Below are 19,509 nucleotides of genomic sequence, written 5' to 3'. Positions count from 1 at the left end.
CTTACAGGGATTCAGAATGAAAATTGACCTTCAAAAATGACCGGAAGTAGAACCAGCAGCAAAATTAGACCTGTTCCTAGGAGGCTCTCATGCCCTTATAGCTGTACCTACTTCCAGGGTCTAAAACTTGGAGGCTAGCGTTCATGCTGCCAAGCTGGCATCTCCCAGAGAAAATGGAGCAGGTGGCTGGCACTTATTCCAAAGGTGAAACTCAGTGCAGCAGCCCTTTCCTAGTTTTATTTTGTAATTCTACAGAGGTCTTTTCTATATCTAGAACATCCAGAAACTTTCTATGAAATTTGGTCAGCCTGCATTTGCCCTGATGCTGGGGAGAAGTTGTCTATTCCCTTTGAAGTTTCCTCTTATGACTTAAGTTGGCCCAAGTGGTTAGGTGGATGCGGCTCTGAAGGTTATTTAGATTCCATGGTGGTCCTTAGACTGGAATGGCTGCAAGGCTGGGAGAAGGGATCCACTGTTTTATCCAAATGTCATGCTAGAGGTTCCACAGTGAGACTGATTGGATTCTCCAAATCACCCCTTTCCTTCATTTACAGAAATAACTGGAGTTGACTGGAGAGCCACACTGAAAGCCTTCCTGGCCTCCTGTCGACCCTGACTCTTCTTGTCATCAGATTAATCACAGTTCATTAGGCAATTGTTTAAATGGCAGGGAACACTTAGATTTTGGAGCAGAGTGCCTGGGAGAATGGTTGACGCATGAGAAAAATGAAAGAACTCAGATAGCTCTTTAGAGACAAGGACTGCTGGACTTTACCAAAGGAAGCTGAGCTAATGCCAAGGAGAAGGGCAGGAAGAGACAGTGCCTTCAAGGACGGTCCTCAGTACCAGCCCAGGTCAGAACTGCAGCAGCCCCAGAGATACAAATGCAGATGTTTGATGAGTGGTGGAAATCACTTAGAATTGTAAATTGATTTTTTAAGAACATTGTTTGGCTTTGGTGGCAATGGGGGTTGGGAGGATATAGGAAGCTGGGATTACAAAGACCTAGAGCCTTTCAAGGAACACTAATTCAGTGGCAAGTTAATAGGCATTGAGGGGAAAAAAGTAATTTGTTAGTCAAATAATTTTGAGAATTCTGGCTTAAACAAAGTTAATACCCTAGTGTTTCTGAAATCCTTTAATATATGTTTATGCAAAACAAATCCATGATGATGGTACATAAGATGCAGGATTCTCCCCATTTATATGAACATAAAACTATTTATAAAGGACAATCTCATACAACTGAACTTTTGGGGAACACATACAATACTGCCTTGGAAGGCAGATTGGAGGGAGTTGTTCAGTCACTAAGTCCTGTCCGGTTCTTTGAAATTCATAAACTGCAGCACATGAAGCTTCCCTCTCCTTCACTATCTCCTGGAGTTAAGACACAGTCTAATTTTTCATAATTTTATCCAGTGAAGAAGAGGCTAAACAAGGACTCAAAAATAGGTGTTTACCAACTTCAGGATTTTTCCCAAACCTGAATTCAGCCCTGGCACTTAGAAGAACCTCAGTAATACTGTGTGTGAAAGCAATGATTAACTACTTTCATTGGATAGAAAAAGAGAAATTAAATTGTAAGCCTAGCATGTAGGAATTCTGTATGGGTTAGAATTTTGGTCCACTTGTGAGAAGATTATTTACTAATTGGTTTCTGGGAGATAGTTTATGGGAGTTATGAGGGTCGGATGCATTTAGAGTGGGATGAAGGAGATAGGAAGATTCAATGTAGGTGTAATAAGTCTTCATTTAGTTGGAAATATTATTGGCCTGGGTGTTGCTAGAGTAGAAACTGAGGGACCCTGGAACAGTAAACTTGTTTAGAGTAGTTTTCTTACATCAAGAAAGTATAATTGGCTAGAGTGAATGAAAAGATAGAATTACGGTCACCTACTATCACAGCTTGAATTTTGAAGATTACTGAAAACTGCTTCAGTTCAGTTCAGTCGCTCAGTCATGTCCGACTCTTTGCGACCACATGAATTGCAGCACACCAGGCCTCCTTGTCCATCACCAACCCCCGGAGTTCCCTCAAACTCACTTCCATCGAGTCGGTGATGCCATCCAGCCATCTCATCCTCTGTCGTCCCCTTCTCCTCCTGCCCCCAATCCCTCCCAGCATTGGAGTCTTTTCCAATGAGTCAACTCTTCACATGAAGTGGCCAAAGTATTGGAGTTTCAGCTTTAGCATCATTCCTCCCAAAGAACACCCAGGGCTGATCTCCTTCAGAATGGACTGGTTGGATCTCCTTGTAGTCCAAGGGACTCTCAAGAGTCTTCTCCAATACCACAGTTCAAAAGCATCAATTCTTTGGCAGTCAGCTTTCTTCACAGTTCAACTCTCACATCCATACATGACTACTGGAAAAACTATAGCCTTGACTAGACGGACCTTTGTTGGCAAAGTAATGTCTCTGCTTTTGAATAGGCTATCTAGGTTGGTCGTAACTCTCCTTCCAAGGAGTAAAGCGTCTTTTAACTTCATGGCTGCAATCACCATCTGCAGTGATTTTGGAGCCCCCAAAAATAAAGTCAGCCACTGTTTCCTCTGTCTCCCCATCTATTTGCCATGAAGTGATGGGACCAGATGCCATGACCTTAGTTCTCTGAATGTTGAGCTTTAAGCCAACTTTTTCACTCTCCTCTTTCACTTTTATCCAGAGACTTGTTAGTTCCTCTTCACTTCCTGCCATAAGGGTGGTGTCATCTGCATATCTGAGGTTATTGATATTTCTCCTGAAAAATGCTTACCTGCCTGTTTTTTTTTTTTTTTTTCCTCTACATATGTCCAGGGATTGGTCCTCTTACTAAATGGAACTTCACCAGTTAGTTCGCCAGTCTGATTTTGGCCACTGTTTAGGACTTTGGGCTACCACTCATTCTGTTTGTAACTCAGTTCCTCTGATTGAATGGGAACAATAATTTAACCTGTTCTTCTTCTCTTCTATAGTTAATTAATTGACTAATTCAATAAATATTTACAGAGGCTCTATTGAGTATGAGACCCACTCCAGTGTTCTTGCCAGAATCCCAGGGACGGGGAAGCCTGGTGGGCTGCCGTCTATGGGGTGGCACAGAGTCGGACACGACTGAAGTGATTTAGCATAGCATAGCATTGAGTATGAGGCACTCTTTCAGATTTGAAGGGGGGCATACAACTGAACAAAACAGAGTTTAATTCTTCATAGAGGAGGCAAAACAGGAAATAAATGAATGTATAATGTAATACCAGATCAGTGATTAATATTATAAAGAAAAATAAAGGAGCATAAAGGCCTAGAAGAGCTTCCTTGGTGGCTCAGATGGTAAAAAATCTCCCTGCAATGTGGGATACCCAGGTTCAATTCCTGGGTCAGGAAGATCCCATGGAGAAGGGAGTGGCTACTCACTCTTGTCTGAAAAATTCCATGGACAGAGGAGTTTGGCAGCCTACAGTCCATGGGGCCAGTCCAAAGAGTTGGACATGACTGACACACACACATAAAGGGCTAGAGAGATAGGAAGGTTAGGAACAACATCTTTAAGGATGTGACATTTGAGTATAAACTTATATAAAGTGAAGGATTGAGCCAATGAATGTCTTAGAGAAAAAGAGACAGCAGGTTCAAAGCCTGAGATGTGAATGTTCTTGGCAGGATAATTTCTATAACAACAACAACTATCTACCATATTTTAGTGGTTTAATACAACAAAATTTCCTTTTTCCTTTAAATCAGAGTCTAGCAGGCATCAGTGGCTATGGGAGTTCTGGTCCACTTAGTCATTCAGGGATCCAGGCTGAGAACCTTTGATACTTTTAACAATGGCTCCCAAGGTTGCCATGGGGACAACCTTGTTGTCATGTATAGGCCAGAGTTGGACAGGACTGAGCGACTGAACTGAACTGAACAGGCCAGAATGAAGAGGGTACAGAAAGTGAGAGCAAGAAGTACCACACAAATGGATTAAGAGACCAGGTCTGCCTGCGGCATACCTCACTTAAAGTTTTCTCTTTAACTTAAAAAAAAAAACTTTTTGTTTTATATTGTAGTAGAGTCAAAGCTGGATTTAGAAAAGGCAGAGATAAAATTGCCAACATCTGCTGGATCATAGAAAAAGCAAGAGAGTTTCAGAAAAACATCTTCTGCTTTATTGACTGAAATCTTTGACTGTATGGATCAAAACAAACAGTGGAAAATTCTTAAAGAGGTGGGAATACCAGACCACCTTACCTGCCTTCTGAGAAATCTATATGCAGGTCAAGAAGCAACAGTTAGAACCAGACGTGGAACAACGGACTGGTTCCAAATCAGGAAAGGATTATGTCAAGGCTGTATATTGTCACCCTGCTTATTTAACTTATATACAAGAGTACATCATGAGAAACACTAGGCTGGATGAAGCACAAGCTGGAGTCAAGATTGCCAGGAGAAATATCAATAACCTTAGATATGCAGATGACACCACCCTTATGGCAGAAAGCGAAGAGGAACTGAGGAGTCCCTTGATGAAAGTGAAAGTGGAGAGTGAAAAGGCTGGCTTAAAACTCAACATTCAAAAAACTAAGATCATAGTATCTGGTCCCATCACTTCATGACAGATAGATGGGGAAACAATGGAAACAGTGACAGACTATTTCCTTGGGCTCCAAAATCACTGTATATGGTGACTGCAGCCATGAAGTTAAAAGACACTTGCAACTTTGAAGAAAAGCTATGACCAACCTAGACAGGACATTAAAAAGCAGAGAGTACTTTTCTGACCAATGTCCATCTAGTCAAAGCTATGGTTTTTCCAGTAGTCATGTATGAAAGTGAGAGTTGGACTATAAAGAAAGCTGAGGACTGAAGAATTGATGCTTTTGAACTGTGGTGTTGGAGAAGACTCTTGAGAGTTCCTTGGACTGCAAGGAGATCAAACCAGTCAGTCCTAAAGGAAATCAGTCCTGAATATTCATTGGAAGGACTGATGCTGAAGCTGAAGCTCCAGTACTTCGGCCACCTAATATGAACTGATTCATTGTAAAGACCCTGATACTGGGAAAGATTGAAGGCAGGAGGAGAAGGGGACCACAGAGGATGGGATGGTTGAATATTATCACTGCCTTGATGGACATGAGTGTGAGCAAGTTCTGGGAGTTGGTGATGGACCAGGGAAGCCTGGTGTGCTGCAATCCATGGGGTTGCAAAAAGTCAGACAAGACTGAGCGACCGAACTGAAATGAACTGAACTGAATAGGTGATTAACAATGTTGTGTTAGTTTCGGCTGTACAGTGAAGTGATTCAGATATATCAAATAGACCCGCACCTATTCTTTTTCAAATTCTTTTCCCGTTTAAGTTATTGCATAATATCGAGCAGAATTCTCTGTGCTATACAGTAGGTCCTTTTTGGCTATGCATTTTAAATATAGTAGCATGTACATGTCAATCCCAAACTTCCTATTCATCCCTCTCCCAACTCTTCTCCTCTGGTAACCATAAGTTTGTTCTCTAAGTCTGTGAGTCTGATTCTGTTTTGTAAACAAGTTCATTTGTAATTTTTGTAATTTCTGTAATTTTTATATTTCTCTGTCTCTGACTTACTTCACTCAGTATGACTATCTCTAGGTCTATCAATGTTGCTGCAAATGGTGTTATTTTATTCTTTTTAATGGTTGAGTAATATCCCATTGTATATATTTTCCACATCTTCTTTGTCCATTTTTCAAGTTTTATAGTAGGACTGTGCATTACTGTGGGCCTCAATTTTATTGACTAGTATCATATCATTCCACCTAACTTATATCAGAATTCTTTTTTCCCACTTGAAGCATAAATCCTTCCCCATTTTCTCCCCTGTAGCTGGCATATTGACTACTTCTGTCCCATTAGATTGGATTTTGCATGGATGTGGATGCCAGTTACAGACATGTCTGAACTGCTTGGTCATTTGGAGGAATTTATATGGGAGTCCTTGCTTCCCTTGGGTCTTCATCAGTTTTCCTCTGACTCCTCTTCCAATGATTATCTCCCCCCGCCCTGCCCCCGCCCCATCACCATGCCAACTGGAGGACTGGGAAGTCTGGAGTGGGAACTCACTCGAGTCAGGAACTGCTGGGGATGAACCTGGATGGAGCACACAGGCTTTAGAAAATCTGAAATCTTAAGCAGGCCCTGTCCCTGGAGGAGAGTCACCTGAGATTTTCAGAGAGTTCCAGTCTTATTAAGATGAGGAAATGTTAAGATAGCATTGTTTGAAAAGTTAGAAGAGGCTTCAGAGAGTCGTTAATTTACATATCGAGTGGTCAGTATCTTACTTGAGGAATTTACAGCTGTTGTAAATGGATTATTAAATGGTGATCCCTAAAGTCCAGAGTTGGCGACTGTTAAGGTTAAATTATTAACAAGAAACCATATTTGTAGGATGGATGAGGTTGTAAAATCAGATTTTCTGGAGTATTTAATTAAAATGAACTATGTAAGTTTTTCCCTTTCTTCTTCTATTCCTTGGATTATCACTTAAATTAAAAATCTTGGCTCTCATGGTTTTATTTTATTAGGCTTACACTTGTTCGACTTCAAATCACTCAGATGATTTTCAGGAATACTTATGACCATTTGATCATCAGTGCTGTAGTTTTATGGGACTTCTGCTGTTTTTCAGAAGGTGCTGTTTTTTCCCGCATCTTTGCACAACAGGGTGGTATATATGACCATCCTTTCTTAGATGTTTTGTAAAGGTGTTTTAAGATTTTTAGCGGGGAGGGGCTCTTCTTTCAGTGCTGATGAATACCCACGTATTTCATCAGGAACTGAGTACCATGATTCACATCTAGCAGTCTAAATAACAGCCCATTCTCTGAGCCAGGCGGCAAGTCTCATAGACTAGGTTTAGATGTCAGCTCTGGCAGCCACAATCCAGGCTCAATTTCCATCAGAGCCAGAACATATTAGACGTAGGAAAACTGGAACAGCTTTTTGATGTCAATGTATATTTATTCTTTCTTCATGTCAGTGGGTCCTGGTATAAAACTTGACTTATATGCCCAATCATGGAGAGATGGTCTAGTTTTTGACTAATAACGTAAAATTATTGTTTGAATCTAGCTTTTCCTGTGAAGAAAAAGCAGTAGACCAGAGGAATGGGAGAGGTATGTCAGTTTTGCTTTCAAAGAGTTTCTTTTTCTCTCTCTCCTTTGGAATAGTGAAATTACCTTTTTTTTTTTTTTTGTATTTCATTTTGTTTTATTTATCTTCTCATTCTATGGGGACATTCTTAGAAGGCAGAACTTGTAGCATCTTTCCCCAAACATGAAGGGACGTGCTCCTCACACAGGCAGAGCCCTAGGCTCATGACACTTTCTTCATTTTTAGGCTAGAACCCTGGGATGCATTTGAAAGACCTGAGTGAAACTGGAATTGTCTAAGTAGGAGGGGAGATATGATCTTGAAGAGAGCATAGAAGGACAAGCTGAAAATGGGACTTTGCCTAAAATCTGCCATGAGAATTTAAGTTGTGGATGATGAGAAATTGTAGAGGAAAGGAATGGATATATGCAAAGGTTATATAATAATCACATGGACACACACTTCTGCTGGCTCTTAACCAGCATCCCATGGAGTAGAGCTGTCAGGATTAATTACTTAGATTCTGTATGTGCTGCTGCTGCTGCTAAGTTGCTTCAGTCGTGTCCGACTCTGTGCGACCCCATAGAGGGCAGCCCACCAGGCTCCGCCGTCCCTGGGATTCTCCAGGCAAGAACACTGGAGTGGGTTGCCATTTCCTTCTCCAATGCATGAAAGTATAGTGAGTGCCAAAATGAAAACCTCTGTGAGTGCCAAGTGTTATCAGTTTGCATCACAACTTAGATATCTGGTGGAATAGCAGAGGGATTAGACATTTTCAGAAAATCTATTTTGTTTGACCTCTCTCACTTTCAGGATTGTTTTTTATTTGAAGGGGGCTGGGGAGAGGGGGTAAGGCCATGATTCCATTTCGCTGATGTTCAAGGGTTCATAATTCTTTGTAGCTATTTTTGGTTACTTTTTTAAAAAGAATAACTTGTTATCTCCTGTAGATCTTGCACATTATTTTGACCTTTGTTCTTTTTTCACATGCTTCAGGTTAAAGTTGTTGCTGTATTTTATACACAACCAGAATTCTGGTTAGGATAAATGGGAAGAGTAAATGAAGCTGGAGGGTGGGTCTCGGAAACTGTCTTAGTTGTAGACCTTTGAACAACTTCTTCCCTTAAGAATGGAGCTATCTTCCCATCCCAACTCCAGCTATAGCATCTGTGGATGGGAGGGGCCGTTATCATGCAAACATGTGCAAGGAAAATGCTCATACTCCACAGTGCACATCCCTGTCATTCAGCAAATGCGTGTTAAGTACTTCCTTTCCCTTCTTTTTTTAGTAAGTACTTTCTTAGTAGTAGTGTTAGTTGCTCAGTTGTGTCTGACTCTTCGCAACCCCATGGACTGTAGGCTCCTCTGTCTGGGGAATTCTCCAGGCAAGAATATTGGAGTGGGCTGGCATTTCCTATTCCAGGGGATCGTCCTAGCCCAGGGATCATCTCCTGTGCCTCCCGCATTGGCAGGCAGATTCTATACCATTGCACCACCTAGGAAGCCCAATTATTACCTTGCATATCCCTACTACAAAAAAGGAAGCAGAACACCCTGAGGGTCTTTTGGGGGTCTGGAGGCAGCATATTCTATTACAAGGAATGGAGGACATGAACAGCTTTGTTCTTGTTTCATATGCTTCAGGTTAAAGTCAATGCTCTGTTTTATACGCATTGAGAATTCTGTTAGGATAAATGGGAAGAGTAAATTAAGCTGGATGGCAGGTCTCAGAAACTGTCCCTACAGTTTGGCTACAGAATGGCTACAGAAAGCCGTTCCCTTCTCCAGGTCTCATGCATTGCAGGCAGATTCTTTACCGTGTGAGCCACCAGGGAAGCCCCACTTTCTTAGTAAACACTTTTTATTTTGTAGCCTTTGTAAGCAGCACATGTTTATTAAGTTCTGCAAAACTCTGCATGGGTGCTAGTGATGCAGAAATCAATATGATAAGAGTTCTTACTATTAAGTGGCTTGTCTGAGTAGAGAGATAGACAACAAAATTGATGCTCTATTGTGTCACAGGTGTCAAATACTGGCTCAGCACAGAGTATATTTCATCAATGACACATCCATTTTTTTTTCTTTCAATGTTGCACAATTCTCAACTGTTCTTTTCTTTTTTATTGGAAAAAATATTTATTCTGCTAAACCAGGTCCTGGTTGCAACATGCAGGATCTCTGATCTTCATTGCAGCATGTGGGAGCTTTAATAACACACTTGGGGTCAAATTCCCTGTTCAGGGATCGAACCTGGGCCCCTTGCATTGGGAATATGGAGTCTTAGCCACTGGACCATTAGGGAAGACCCTCAGCTGTTTCTTTTTAAATGAATTTCTTTTCTGGATAGTGACATGATATCCTTCTGGAGAGTGTATTGAATTTCCTTATTCTATGAAAGTGTGTAAGTGGAAGTATTAAGTCGCTCAGTCGTGTCTGACTCTTTGTGACCTCATGACTGTAGCCCACCAGACTTCTCTGTCCATGGGATTCTCCAGGCAAGAATATTGGAGTGGATTGCCATTCCCTTCTCCAGGGGATCTTTCCGACCCAGGGGTTGAACCCAGGTCTCCTGCATTGCAGGCAGATTCTTTACCATTTAAGCCACCAGGGAACCTCTATGCTTATTAGACTCTGTCCATGCTACACCACTGCGTGGATTTTCAGTGCACCGTTTGTCTCTTCAAGTATTTCTAAGCTACTGCTTTATTCACTTATTGTGTGAAGTTAATGGCTTTAAACTGGACCATAGACTCTCTTTCCAAACACTAAACCAGTTGAACAAATAAAATGTGTAAAAATAAACTATTTCCCTTCAGATTCAGGCCAGAATTTGTCATGAAAGTGATGACAGAACATCCATTGGGAGTGACTGAACAAAGAGAAGAAGAAATAGAGTTGTTTTTGTTCCAGTAGCAGAAGCCTACGGATCTGGGAAATTCTACAGGAAAACGGTTCTTATAACTTTGCTTTTAAGGAAAACAAAGCCAGTAGGGCCAGGATTCAGCCCCAGTTTCAGTGACCACAATAGTGACTCCTCAAATAAAGCCCTGGATTGATTAGAGAATAGGAAAATGTTTTGAGCCAGGTGACAATATAACTCAAATGAATTATTCTAATAGGAAGATAGCAAGAAGTAGCAGCAGGAAAAGTCTGAAATGAATGACGGACAGCTTGTCCCCAAATAGGTTGATCAACCAACGTTTTATTAACAGTCACCTGTTTTGCCACTGAGACTCAGGAGCTGAGCTGTCAAGTACTTTGAAGTCACCTGTGGTCAAGAACCTACTTTAGAGACTTCCCTGGTGGTCCAGTGGTTAAGAATTCACCTTGCAACGCAGGGGGTACTGGTTTAATCCCTGGTTGGGGAACTAAGAACCCTCATGCCAGGGGGTAGCTAAGTTCATGCACTGCAACTACTGAGCCCCCGCACTCTAGAGCCTGCTTGCTGTAACTACTAAGCGTGCACCCCACAACTAGAGCGTCCTTGCACTGCAACACAAGATCCTGCATGAGGCATGGAAGGTCACATGTGCCGCAGCTAAGACCCGACATAGCCAAAATAAATAAACAAATGTTTTTAAAAAAGAATCTGCTTTATTCCCTGATTTCAAACTGAGGATCACATACTCGGAAGACAAGTTTAATGACCTCACAGCTAAGGGAAGCTTCAGAACCTCGTTTTCATTTCTTTGATCTCTTTTTCTTATATTGACTGTCCTTCTAGAATTATTTCCTTTATCGAAATTATTCCATCATAAGTTCCTTTATGACAAGATTTTTGATGGTAAATCTCAGCCATTGTATATTCATAAATGAATTCATTTCACTCCCGTTCTTGAACATGGTTTTGCTGTTAAAATGTTTATGCTGACAATTATTTTATCTCAATACCTTAAAGATACTATTCAACTGTCTTCCGGATTCTATTATTGATCTGGGGAAGTCTACTGTCATTTTCGTTGTCTTTTTTTATTAGGTAATCCATCCTTTCTTTCTGGCTGCTTTATCAACCTTCTCTTTGTATTTGTTTTCCAACTTTGTTACCATATGTCTTGCATGAATCTGTTTTTCTTTTTCCTATTTGGAATATCTTGGGCTTCCTGGATCTGTAGATTCATATCATCTCTCAGCTGTGATACATTCAAAGACATGATATTTTAAAATAATGCCTCCCCTTATTGTTTTTATTCTATCTTTTTTGGGAAACTGAAACATGCATGATAAACCTTTTATTTAGTGTTCATATTAGTAACCTCTCTTTCATATTTCCCATCTTTGTATGTAATGTGGCAATTTTTGATATACATCTTATGTTTCATTGTTCCTTCCTTTTAGTTATACCTAATCTGCTGTTTTGGAGAAGGAAATGGCAACCTGCTCCAGTACTCTTGCCTGGAAAATTCCAAGAATGGGGGAGCCTGGCAGGCTACAGTCCATGGGGTCGCAAAGAGTTGGACACGACTGAGCAGCTTCACTTTCTTTCTTGCTATAGTTCCTTTTGGAGAAGAAAATGGCAACCCACTCCAGTGTTCTTTCCTGGAGAATCCCATGGACAGAGGGGTCTGGCGGGGCTGCGGTCTATGGGGTTGCAAAGTCGGACACGACTAAGCAACTATCACACACACGATCTATCCTTTGATTTAAAAAATTAAGTTCTTATATGATAGTATACATGTTAGAATGCCATTCTCCCAAATCATCCCACCCTCTCCCTCTCCCTCTGAGTCCAAAAGTCCGTTATACACATCTGTGTCTTTTTTCCTGTCTTGCATACAGGGTCATCATTGCGATCTTCCTAAATTCCATATATATGTGTTAGTATACTGTATTGGTGTTTTTCTTTCTGGCTTACTTCACTCTGTATAATTGGCTCCAGTTTCATCCATCTCATCAGAACTGATTCAAATGAATTCTTTTTAACGGCTGAGTAATACTCCATTGTGTATATGTACCACAGCTTTCTTATCCATTCATCTGCTGATGGACATCTAGGTTGTTTCCATGTCCTGGCTATTATAAACAGTGCTGCGATGAACATTGGGGTACATGTGTCTCTTTCAATTCTGGTTTCCTCGGTGTGTATGCCCAGCAGTGGGATTGCTGGGTCATAAGGTAGTTCTATTTGCAATTTTTAAAGGAATCTCCACACTGTTCTCCATAGTGGCTGTACTAGTTTGCATTCCCACCAACAGTGTAGGAGGGTTCCCTTTTCTCCACACCCTCTCCAGCATTTATTGCTTGCAGATTTTTGGATCGCAGACATTCTGACTTGTTGAATTTTGTCAAAGGCCTTCTGTGCATCTATTGAGATAATCATATGGTTTTTATTTTTCAATTTGTTAATGTGGTGAATTACATTGATTGATTTGCGGATATTGAAGAATCCTTGCATCCCTGGGATAAAGCCCACTTGGTCATGGTGTATGATCTTTTTAATGTGTTGTTGGATTCTGATTGCTAGAATTTTATTGAGGATTTTTGCATCTATGTTCATCAGTGATATTGGCCTGTAGTTTTCTTTTTTTGTGACATCTTTGTCAGGTTTTGGTATTAGGGTAATGGTGGCCTCATAGAATGAGTTTGGAAGTTTACCTTCCTCTGCAATTTTCTGGAAGAGTTTGCATTCTAACATGTATACTATCATGTAAGAATTGAATCGCCAGTCTATGTCTGACGCAGGATACAGCATGCTTGGGGCTGGTGCATGGGGATGACCCAGAGAGATGTTATGGGGAGGGAGGTGGGAGGGGGGTTCATGTTTGGGAACGCATGTAAGAATTAAAGATTTTAAAATTTAAAAAATAAAAAACTAAAAAATAAATAAATAAATAAATAAAACAGCCTAGAACCAATACAGTATTGTAAAGTAAAATAAAGTAAAAAAATAAATAAATAAATAAAAATTAAAAAAAAATAAAACTTAAGTTCTATTCATGCTATTGTCTGAATGTTTGTGTCCCCCTAAAATTCATATATAGAAATCTTAATCCCCAAAGATACTGATATTAGGAGGTGAGGCCTCTGGGAGATGCTTATGTCATAAGAGTGGAGTCCTCAAAAATGGGATTAGCACTTTATCAAAGAGGCTCCAAAGAGAGACCTAGATCCTTCTGCCATGTGAGGATATAAGGAGAAGTCCATGATCTGGAAGCAAGTCCTCATTCAATCATGCTGGCACCCTAATCTTGACTTTCCAGCCTCCAGAACCATGAGTGAAAAATTTTTGCCACTCACTCTGTGAAGTTTTGTTATAGTAGCTTTAATGCACTAACAAAATTTGTTTGCTTGCTTGTTTGTTCTTAATCTGAACAGATAACAGTCATAGGGATAAAAATTCAAAAAGCACCAACTACTATCATTATCCAGTGAAATATCTACCATGTATCTCTACTCTGTATCCACCTGGTTCCCCTTCATTACATTTTTGATATCAACCTCTATGTTGCTCTTTCCATCAACCAATTCTCAGCTTTCCTATTGCTTTCACTTCAGTGACGTTTGGCATTGCCAGTCACACCTCTTTGTCTCCAGGAACATCACACACCTCTGTATTTATTGAATGCCCCCCCCCCCCCCCAGTCTCCTTCTCTACGTTCTCTTTTCATCACTCATATTCATATAGAGTTATACCAGGGCTCAGTCCTTTACCTTATTTAGTTATTTGTTATACTTGGCAATCTCTTATTGCCTGTTCATTTAATCAAGTCCATGGATTTAGATGTCATCTGTATATTCATAACAGTAAAATTTATATTTCCTGCCTAAATTCCTCATTCAAATTTCAGATTTATATAACCAGTCACCTACTTAAAATTTCTATTTGGATATCTAATAGACATTGCAAAAGTAACATGTCAAAAATAAGACTCTAGATTTTCTCTCAAAAATCTGCTCCAGTATCCTTCTTTATCTTCAGTGAAGGTGATTTTATCCTTCTTGATGCCTTGGCATTAACATCTACATTCTGCTGAAAATTTGTTCCTACTCACTTTTTAAAGTTTGTGGCAGTCTGTTTGGCCTGGAGGGCTATCATTCTCTTTCAATTTTATTTCCCTGAATACTAATGATTTTGAGCCTATTTATGAACTGTCCTTGGTTCTCATCTGTGTGTTAGGCAATATCCTTAACATAACATATCCTTAGCCCATTTATTTTTCTGTTTGGTTGTTTTTATTTTTGTTCTGCAACATTTTGTATTATGATGTTGAGCTCAGTGCCTGATCTCAGGATGAATTATTTTAAGTTTCTGAAGGATAAGGTTGTGGGCTTTACTATGAAAACAAATATATTAATTATTTGGAGAACAGAAAGGCATCCTAATTGTTTTCACTAATGACTCTTTAGTGGACAAACTTTTAGAGGTTATTCAAGACTTATCAGAGTCATGTGCCAAAGGAGGCAATTACTTCCCACTTCTGTGAATCTGAGCTCTTAGCATTTTTCTTAGAATGTGAGTAAAGTGGATGGCTTTCAGACTTCCTGCTGACTGAGATTCTAGCTCATCCTCATTTTTCATTTCCTTCTCTTCTCTTGTTCTGATTTCTAAGCAGTAGTAAACCTCAACTCAGAATAATTATATGGATCACAGAACTAACTTCCTCAATTCTGCTTCATTATACTTGAAATAGAATGTTCTAGATTAATATTTTGATAAAGAAAACATCTGTTCAGTTTTTATACTCCTACTGATACTGAATGACTTGAAAATTTCACCTGCAGTTTGTTCTCCAGATTCTTAGGGAACCTCCTTGGGAATAACCTTCTGGCATAGCTCTTGACTTGACCACATATTTGCTCATTAGGAGATCAGAACCCAGTTTTGTGTCATTAAATTCTTAAAAAACATTCTCTTATGTTGAGACCAAATAGTGGGAGTATTGCTCTGAAAAACTGAGGTTATGGACTGAAGCATTCTGATCTAGTTGTTTCTAAAAGTGTACTTTGTGAATTTTGTGGAATCCAAGAGATTCAGACGCAGTGGCTCATGGACTGTCACGTGGCCATAGCAGGGCTGAGGTGGAGACACTTCTGCTCCACCCTGCTTCTATTATTTTATTTATTATTTAGTTAGTCAGGTATTCCCTATGCTGGTTAAGGTGGTCAGTTAATTTTAACCACTTTAGTGATAAAGTATCCCACTTTTTAGGGATAAAAGTTAGTTTCAACTGGTGGACTGATCAAAATTTTACTTTCCTTAGTCATCTGCAGATTGTCTCTGCAGATTGAGCTATAATAGGAAATGGCAACCCACTCCAGTCTTCTTACCTAGAGAATCCTGTGGACAGAGGAGCCTGGTGGGCCGCTGTCCATAGAGTCGCATAGAGTTGGATACGACTGAAGCGACTTAGCATGCATGCATGCGTTGGAGAAGGAAACGGCAACCCACTCCAGTCTTCTTGCCAGAGGAGCCTGGTGAGCTGCCGTCTATGGGGTCGCACAGAGTTGGACACGACTGAAGCGACTTAGCAGCAGCTGCAGCAGGCACTATGAAGGAGTGAGAATACACTTGCCTTCAAGCTGTTTTATAATACAATGAGTAAAAAGTATATATCATGTGTGCGTGTGTGCCCACACCATGTATTTGAAAATCTCCAAAATATAGAGGACAGCATTCAAAAGAAAATTAATGGCATAGCCTGGTGCGTGAAGGGTCATACTGAGTAAAAGCTGGGATTCAGGAGTCTACTGACTTTGGTTTAAGTTCAAAATTTTCCTCATCTCTAAAATATTGCTGACCATGTAGGGTTGGTGTGAGGTTTACAGGAGATAATGTGTGTGAAATTATAGTTACTGCACTGCATAGTTGCTGAATAAATGCTGCTTTCTTTCCTTTCTCTCTGATCTTCTCCTCCTTTCATAGACATTGAGCTGCCTTATTTTAATCCCTATCCATCCAGTTTTGGTTCTGAAGTTTTATCTTTGATATCTTCCAGTGTGCTTGTGTATATACATATGCACACAGTACTCTGGCCACCTCATGGGAAGAGTTGACTCATTGGAAAAGACTGATGCTGGGAGGGATTGGGGGCAGGAGGAGAAGGGGACGACAGAGGATGAGATGGCTGGATGGCATCACTGACTCGATGGACGTGAGTTTGAGTGAACTCTGGGAGTTGGTGATGGACAGGGAGGCCTGGCGTGCTGGAATTCATGGGGTTGCAAAGAGTTGGACACGACCGAGCGACTGAACTGAACTGAACTGAATGTACTGTTTACTGTTATTTTTTACTAAGCTATAAATACCTTCAAGGTAAGGGTATTCTTATTCCTTCATGATGCCTATTATAGCTTCGTATTTGTTTCCTGACATACACAGGATGGAATAGCATCTATTACTGTGTCTAAACCCATATATACCCTCCAGTATAAAAATACCCAACAAGATAGCACAGCATCTGATTCTTAGGTCTCTGGGCTTATAAGCTTTTTCCTTGGTTAGGGTCTAGGGAATATAAAATTTATGGCAAAATTAATGGAAATGAAGAGATGACAAAATATACTTTAGAGCACATCTCCCATCGTCGCAACATGCCTACCAAAAAACTTCACTGAAAATCCCTTTGGAGAAAGGTGGTCAATGGGTCACTGGAATTTTATAATCCTTAGGATTGTGATTCGCATCTGCAAATGATTTTTGCAAATTCGGATCCAAGTTTGAGTTGAAGTTAACACTATGTCAACAAACTATAAAAGTTTGAAGCAAAACCAAGGAAAGGCTTTCTTTAAGAAACAAAATCATGAGGGGTGGGCCTTTTGTCAGTCTAAAACAGAAAATTCATATTATCTATGTTTGGTTTCAGAGATTTATGTTTTAAGCCTAAAATAACTCATGTAGCTAAAATAGTAAGCTGTGCCTGAATATGCATTTAAATAAACCTTATGACTAACCAAATGCTGAAACATTTTGCCCTTCATATGGAAGAAATCCTCTCAAAATCTTGTAAGCGCATTTACCATTTCTTACAACCTCTTGGAAACTTAACTCCATTTGGCATATGCTTAGAGGCTGTGTCATTTGGGTTTTTACACCTTGTTTCTAAATGGGCTTCGTGGGTGGAGCAGTGGTAAAGAATCTGCCTGCCAAGCAGGTGACACAGGTTCAACCCCTGGGTTGGGAAAATCCCCCGGAAAAGGAAATGGCAACTCACTCCCATATTCTTGCCTGAAAAAGTCCCATGAACAGAGGAGCCTGGCAGGCTACAGTGCATGGGATTGCAAAGAGTCAGAGATGACTTAGCTACTAGACAGTAAGTGTCTAAATGCTACCAAATACTGAGATCCTGGGATTCAAGAAGACATCCGCAGGGCTTGATGGGTTCTTAACGAATCAGTTGGTTAATTAGTTGAGTTAATGTGTTGCATCAAGATTGTCACAGTGACTGGGTGCTGACTTATTCCCTGGCACTGAGGTGGGGTGGTGTGGACAAAATAAAACTAAAAAGAAGCTTCCAGGAACTTTCATGCTTGGCTGTCTTGAGTTGAAGAAAAAAATTCACAGAACAAATTCACAGACTTTAAGAGTTATGTCAAGTCTTTAAAAAGGCTGCCATTTTTAGCTCTCAGTAAAGGATTGAACCATATCACAAACCAGCTACAGTTGCTGCCCTCTCACTCTAACTTAGGCTGGATTCTTTTTTTTTTTTCCTTCTTGAATGTTCAAGTCAAATATTTTTTCTTCTAATGACTCAACCATCGAAGAGACTGTTTGGGTCATATAGCCCTTTGCCAACTTTGGAAATACGCATTTAACTTTTGTGAAAAGAAAGCTGTGATCTCAAGTGGCTATGGTAATATTAATGATAAAACATAATCAGATTCCTGTGCTTACAAGGTACCAGCCAGTGATATAAGTATTAATTATATATGAACTCATCTAAGCCTAACAACAACAGTATTAGGAAGATGCTATTATCATGTGCATTTTACAGATGAGAAAACTGAGGCCCAATGTAAATTATGTACATAATTAACCTGGTGAGTATCAGTCAGCTAATAAGTGGTCGGGCTGGACTTTGAACCTGGTGACCAGATAATGGATAACAATCATTCATGGTGTCAGAACTGGGAATAGCATTTGGACATGAGAGGCTATTGAAGGGATAGGCTCAACCTGCCGACGCGGAGTTAAGGGACTTAGGCAGAAGGGTTAGAATTTCCTGAGGCTTGACTCTCATTTGCTATTTACTCTCTTTGCTATTGAGGCTGCAATCCTGAAGTTTAACTGGCAAGATTTAAAGGGTTGAACTGACTTATGTCAGTCTAAAAGGTTCTTGGTTCTTAAGTTTTTCCTTTGGTTTCCAAAGTTTCCTGAAAACTTCGTTGTGATCTCATGTGCTTTCAGAGAAAGCCAGGTTCTTGTTTCTAATACATCCATCATGTACCACACTAATGATAGGGCTGACTCCAACCCAGTGGAGTATGTCATAGGTCTTCTGATCACATTTCCTAAACTGTTGTCTGGGTTTTGTCAAGTACCATGAGAGTGGCCTTGCCCTGGAACTTGCCCCAAACATTTTTTCCTCATTTTCTAGGGGATCTTCCTGACCCAGGGACTGAACCCACATCTTGCACTGGTGCGTGCATTCTTCACTACTAGCGCCACCTGGGAAGTCCATCTTTTCCTCTGCTTTCTAATAAATCCAATTAAATAAGATTATTGTGATAAGCAGAAACATTTACCTTGTCAGTTTCCTGCCAAAGAAACATAGCATCTTCTAGGAGCATCTTGTCTTGAAAAACAAGCGCCTTTGAGAGCCCTGGCAGGAGTAACCACAAATAAGTGTTGTGCATGAAAATGAAAGAAGCAAATAGAATTCAGACCATCCTATATGAAAATCAAAAAACAAGACAAAGTTTTCAAAGTTCATGAGAACACAGAGAGTACCTCAGAAGAAAAGTAACACACAATGGGTTTAAAGTACTGGTGGACCACTGGTGAGTGGTCCAGTCATGCATTCAGCTTCTAGCTTTACAAGTGACTTCTGGAAGTAGGATTCAGAAGAGAAAATAATACATGGCATCAAGATCAGAAAAAGAATTATGGTGCATTTCTGTTGGGAGTAATGGAGAGAAATGAGTATGCACGTTAGAATTGTTGTTCAGTTGCCAAGTTGTGTCTGATTCTTTGTGACCTCATGGACTGCCTCATGGTAGGCTCCTGTCTACTGCACCATCACCTGGGGCTTGCTCAAATTCATGTCCTTTGAGTCAGTGATGCTATCTAACTGTTTCTCCCTCTGTCGTCCCCTTCTCCTTTTGCCTGCTATCTTTCCCAGCATCAGGGCTTTTTCTAACAAGTTGGCTCTTCGCATCTATTGGAGCTTCAGCTTCAGTAACTGTCCTTCCACTGAATATTCAGGGTTGATTTTCTTTAGGATTGACTGGTATGATCTCCTTGCTGTCCAAGGGACTCTCA

Source organism: Capra hircus, chromosome 16 (assembly GCF_001704415.2).
Source record: "Capra hircus breed San Clemente chromosome 16, ASM170441v1, whole genome shotgun sequence".
In the NCBI taxonomy this organism is placed as follows: domain Eukaryota; kingdom Metazoa; phylum Chordata; class Mammalia; order Artiodactyla; family Bovidae; genus Capra; species Capra hircus.
This window is presented reverse-complemented; position numbering follows the sequence as displayed.